At 51.0% G+C, this 6,000-nt stretch overlaps 1 protein-coding gene across 2 annotated transcripts in view; it reads left to right on the top strand.

Annotated features, from left to right (window-relative positions):
• The window catches only part of G6PC3 (glucose-6-phosphatase catalytic subunit 3), a 28,436-nt gene that overhangs the window by 14,471 nt on the left and 7,965 nt on the right, over positions 1 to 6,000 (top strand). The gene's annotated exons all lie outside the window — the stretch shown is intronic.

Here is a 6,000-nt window from a genome sequence, read left to right on the forward strand (position 1 = left end):
ACCCCTTCTGGGTACCAGGTGGCATAGTCTACTACCTTCAGTACAAAGCGTTTCCCAAAGCTGCTGGGAGTGGCCATCTGGCCAACCAAACCCACAGCCACCCTCCTGAAAGGCTCTTCAATGATGGGCAGAGTTACCAATGGGGCTTTGGGGCGCCGCCCCGACTACCCACCCTCTGACAGGTGTCGCACAAACGGCAGTAGGCAGTCACATCGGCCCCTATTCTTGGCCAGTAGAAATGCTGGACTAGCCTGTCCTTGGTCTTAGCGATCCCTAGGTGTCCGGCCATTGGAATCTCGTGTGCAATCCGCAACAACACTGCCCTAAACGGGTAGGGTACCACTATCGGTCCCTGGGCCACACCTCCGGTAAACCTCGCTGGACCATCACTCGATACAGCTGTCCTTGGTCCCAGACTACCCTCTCAAGGTTTGAGTCCAAGGGAGGCTGTGCCACCTGATCCTTAATAGCTTTCAGGCTGTCGTCTGTTTCCAACGCCACCTGAAACCCCTGACTGGATGTGGCCAGAAGAGATGGGACAGCCACGTCTTCTGTCAGTTCCCTGGGACTTGTCTCCTGGCCTCCATCTGACCCGGCAGCCACTAGGTCGGAAGGGAAAAAGCCGTCAGACCCCTGAGGGGGCCCTGGCGCTACCACTGCGTGCGAGAGCGGCCATGGCCGCTGCAACCGCAGGAAGAGCCCGCTTCTCCTCTTCCGACCAAGTCGCCGGTCCAGACTGACTAACCTGGTCTTCTGACATCCTGGTTGTGGAGGAACCCTGCAATGAGGCCTTACCTGGGAGCCCTACCACTCCTGGGACCGCCCTGCCCTCAGTTGTATGCGCCCCAGCTGCAGCTGTCTGCCCCCTTTCTGTCCCCTCTGTGACAACCTCAGAGGACATACTGTTCCAGTATGCCTGTTGGCCACACTCTAAGGCATTATCACAGCTGTCTTGATTGATCTCCTTTCCCCTGAGGGGAGATTGACACAGTACCTCACTCACCCCCACATCCCCATCAGTAGGCATGGTAATCACATTAACATCAACAGGGGTGAAGATGACGTTGTTGTCTGGAGGATCAGGCCTTGGGGGTTCAGCGGCCACATAGTGGGACACTAGCCGCCCCAAGTCTGTCCCAAGCAAAACACTTGCGGGAATATTCGTGGGAATATACACTGGCGTCCCAGTCCAAATACACCTTGGTGATGGGCAGCGCCGGCTCAACGCCTGAAATTCCCGGAGACGGCGAGGGTTTTCTTGGGTACCAAATCCTGTGATGACATCAGCTCAGGCCGCACAAGAGTCATCTCAGCACCGGTGTCTCGCAGTCCCTTGGCCATGGCCTGGCCTATGGTGACGGTCTGAAAGTTGTCAAGGGACCTCCCACCACCCCCACCCACACACAAAACAGTGGACGGTTTCTGTTACAGGGACGGGGCCTTCTGGCGCTTGGGACGCATGACTTGGAAGTGTACCGGCTGTCTGCAGAGATGACAGAGTCAGGGTTCCCCTACCAACGTGGAGAGGAAATCATGGGTAGGTGCCCCCTTGACCTTGGGGGCAGGGACAGCAGGCACCGTATTTGTCTTACTCCCTCTCCAGCCGGCAAGTTTCTTGACCTCTGGAGTCCTGAGTACTGCATTATATCTCCCTTACAGTGATTTCCTTTTTAGGAGTTTTATAGCTGTTATTCATAGAGTCAGCACACAATTTTGGTATCCATATCGGCAGTTGTGACACTTCTAAATATTTAAGCTGGTAGCTTCTTTTACTTGCGCAGTCAGTTATCTATAGTTGTGCGGATGTTCTTTGGTTCCCTTTTATATACATGTTTTTAATTAATTTTCATTAAAGATTATAATTTTATATACATTTCCCTTTCTCTTCTTGGTGTTCTAGGCTATTTCATGGCCTAGAGCAGTGTTGACCTATTCAATATAAGCCCGGTCTGTTAATGGGAAGTATATCGGGCCAGTAACTAGCAACCGCTCCAAAGGAAACATATATTCTCCGGCAACACAAAGGCTTGTCCTGTCCAAATCGATAAGTCTGCAGTCAGTCTTTATGACTGCAGTTTTATAAATCCTCCCAGCGCAGTCACTGTGCGCTGCGGGGATTCGCCGGTTTCTGAGTGGGGACTGGAGGGTATGTATGTGTTATACATGCTCCGGCCAGTGGGTGTGGCCTCACCAGAGGCTGTACCCTCTAGTCAGCCACGCCCACAGAACGGACACGTCTCTAGACAGGGCGCGGCCTCTCTCAATAAAGGTGTTCTCTAGACGGGGCGCGGTCTCGCTGAATACAAGTGTATGGAGCGAGGCCACACCCACTAGACATTCCCTGTCCTGGAGTATGGATAACACACAGCGCATAGTGCGTGCTCTAGGGGGGATTCATAAGTCTGCAGTCATACAGAGTGACTGCAGACATATCGATTTGGACAACCCCTTTAACAGTTTAGCAAAGGTCTTGATGACTTTTGTATTGCAGGGATTTGGCCACCCCTTTCAAATTTGCATATCTACACACTGTCCCAATGGAAGACTATAAGACGCCCCCATTACTAACTTCGTATTAAAGGTTTAAAAAAAGACACGGCAAGAATAAAGTCTTTCATTTTAAATAAAATTCCACATGGTTCTAATCATTTAGTTAACTGTAAAAAGCACAGTATACTCACCTAATGCCCAGTCCGCTGAAGCCATTGTCACCTATGAAAAAACAAAAATAAAAACAACCATATCCCTCACCTGTCCTACATGATGACATAATCCAGAGTGTGCCACGACGATCTGGGTCACTTCTAGAGCAGCCTCATCAGCAATCACTGATGTGACTGTTCTAGAGGACAGCACTTTATACACTGACAGGAGTGACATAACTCTTGTCAGTATATAGCGCTGAGCTGCCGGTGTAACATCCCTGGCGGCGTGCTTGCATGGCTTACCATCTCCCACCATGCAAGATCGCAATCTTACCTTTCAGGCCAGGCTGCACACTTTTGCTCCAGTACCTGCTGTTTGTATGTCTCTTGTCTGCTGGCTTAGGGCGTCGGCGCTGTTGCTTTCTGATTCTTAAAGCTACAGTGTGCGCAGTCCTAATGCGTCCCCAGCCTATTGCTGTGAGTCACTGGATACTTAAACCCCCTCCACCCAGTAGGAGGTGCCTGAGCAACACTTTCTTACAGTCTGTTCTGTGCAACTGTGAGTTGTCAGGTCCTGTCCTGACTCTAGTCTGTCCGCCACCCTGGGGGCTGAGTACCCAGGGCCTCTACCTGTACCTGTGACTTCTAGTTTGTTTCCACCACCCTGGGGGCTGAGTACCCAGGGCCGTTACCTGTATCTCTGACTTCTAGTCTGTTTCCGCCACCCTGGGGGCTGAGTTCCCAGGCTCGTTCCTGTATCTTGTTCCCCTTTCAGTTCCTGTCTGAACAGTGTCCTAGCCCGTTTCCTGTTTGTCTCTGTGTCCGAACCTTCCCTTTTCCTGCAGTGTCTGAACCTGCACCTATATCCAACTCGTTGTCTCTGTACTTCTGTTTGTGAGTTTTGTGTCCACTCGCTACTTCATTGTAAGTACCTTGTGTGTATCTGGTTCTGCTTGTCCCCTTTCCTTTCCTCCGTATCTACCTCCTGTATTCTAACCATCTTCCTGTATTTTTCAGTCTGTAACATGTGAACAGAGCCCTGTCCTGTCTGCCTGCACCTTCTGCTCTGTTCTGCTCTGCTTGTTCACCGCACCTGCGGTTCCGCTCTGCTTGTTCACCACACCTGCGGTTCCGCTCTGCTTGTTCACCACACCTGCGGTTTTGCTCCACTCTGCTTGTTCACCGCACCTGCGGTTTTGCTCCGCTCTGCTTGTTCACCGCACCTGCGGTTTTGCTCTGCTCTGCTTGTTCACTGCACCTGCGGTTTTGCTCCGCTCTGCTTGTTCTCCGTGCCTGCGGTTTTGCTCCGCTCTGCTTGTTCACCGCACCTGCGGTTTTGCTCCGCTCTGCTTGTTCGCAGCGCCTGCGGTTTTGCTCCGCTCTGCTTGTTCACCACACTTGCGGTTCCGCTCTGCTTGTTCGCAGCTCCGGCGGTTCTGCTCTGCTTGTTCACCGCACCGGCGGTTTCGCTCTGCGTGTTCACCGCATCTGCAGTTTCACTCTGTTCTGCTGTCCGCCGCACCTGCGGCTCCGTTCCTGTGTCCCAGTCTGTGCTGGTCCCCATCCTGCCTGCTTTCCTACCTGCCAGTGCCCGCCTGTCTGCATACCAGCCGTGCCTACCAGTGCTCACCTGTCTGCATGCCAGCCGTGCCTGCCAGTCCCCTTCTGTCTGCATACCAGCCGTGCCAGCCAGTACCCATCTGTCTGTATGCCAGCCTAACCTGCCTGTTCCTGCATTCCCCGGTGTGGGTCAACAACTGTGACCGGGGTCTGACCTGGAGTAGCACCTGGTCCCCCTGCTCGGTTCCTCCCTGGTTCACGGAGTCGACTGAGCCGCCGTGTGACCTTGGTCGGATCGAGTTGATACTTAGTTACGCCCCTCCAGGCACTCCTCGGTTCATGGTACAGTGGGATCACTAATCAAGCTCACGCCAGTCAGTCCGGGCGTGAGCGTAACAGCCGGGAGTGAGGTCACTGGAATTCGATCAGCTGATGACCTCCATGGGCCTCACTTACTGCACCAGTGATGCGTGAGGAAATTCTCACACAGCATCTGTGCAGTAAATTAGGTCACCGGAGCTCGCCAGCAGATTGAACTCCAGTGACCTCACTCCTGGCAGCTCAGCGCTATACACTGCCGGGAGCGATCACACTCCTGGCCGTGTATAGAGTGCTGCCGGGTGATCGGATCGCCGTGGGACATCGGGATTACAGCGGACAGGTAAGAATAAGGTGTTTTTTTATTTTAATATCTATATTTATTTTAACTTTTTTTTTTACACTGAGCACAGATGCCGGCTGAAGAGACTACCTCTCCCCTCAGCAGTGCCTGCTCTCACTATTAGCAGAGGGAGTGGCCACAGGGTGATGGGAGGAGTAGTCTCCCGCTCGTAAACCCTTTGTGCGTTGTTACCACGTTTTTGACTCAACTTGAAATGAGTCAGTCAAATTCGCAGCAACAATAAACAGCAAATCCGCAAATATTTTTATACCTCTTATTTTTTGCTGCGGATTTGACTGACTCAATTGAAGTCAATGGGTGAAAAAGAATTGACATGCTGCAGATTTAAACGCAATGACAATCCTAACAGGAAAATTCCTGATCATGCGCACAGCACTTCAGGATTGTCATTGCATTAGCTGGCACAAGGATTCCCTGGTGTTTTTGGCCCATTTCCGCGTGGAAAAAATGCACAGTGTGCACACAGCCTAAGTGTATGGACTCCCGAGAGGTTTAGGTCTCGTGTAGGGGGTTAGGCGTTACTCAGGGTGCAGGGCACAATCGTCTCCTAGGCCTCTGTACCACCCAGAATCCTTAGTTTTTCCTCCAACTGAGTGACTGGATATTGATCCCTTTCATTCAGCTTTGTTCCTGGAGATAATTGTATCCATGTAGCAGAAGTTATTGTAGAATATTATTACCGAGGGGCTTGTAAACTACTAGTAGATGCAATAAAGTATTAATCTTTAGTTGTGTCTGAAGGTAAACTGTTAGTCTTTATTTCTAAAGCACAATAAATCTGTGACCCTATCAAACATTGTATGACTGGTCTCAACACCCACTTTGTGGCCTTGCTCCATTGTAGGTACACCCTTGTGCCTCACCACAGGCATCTGCCAATCTATGATTGGAAAAGGAAATCATTGGTGAGAAATTAATGTCTGGGCAAATGAGCTTTTCTCTAATCCACTTGGTAAACAGTTGTGTGAATGTCAAGTTCTCCAGGGTCTGGATTGTGACATAAGGGTGGGCTCTTTCCCTGCTATGTGTTTGATGGCAGAATAAATGTAGTATTGCACATAAACTGATGGATGAGATCCAATGTGCTCTATTAACCTCACAATATTATACTTC

The sequence above is a fragment of the Phyllobates terribilis genome, unplaced genomic scaffold (assembly GCF_046119375.1).
Source record: "Phyllobates terribilis strain yellow unplaced genomic scaffold, ASM4611937v1 Scaffold_5__5_contigs__length_657084704, whole genome shotgun sequence".
In the NCBI taxonomy this organism is placed as follows: domain Eukaryota; kingdom Metazoa; phylum Chordata; class Amphibia; order Anura; family Dendrobatidae; genus Phyllobates; species Phyllobates terribilis.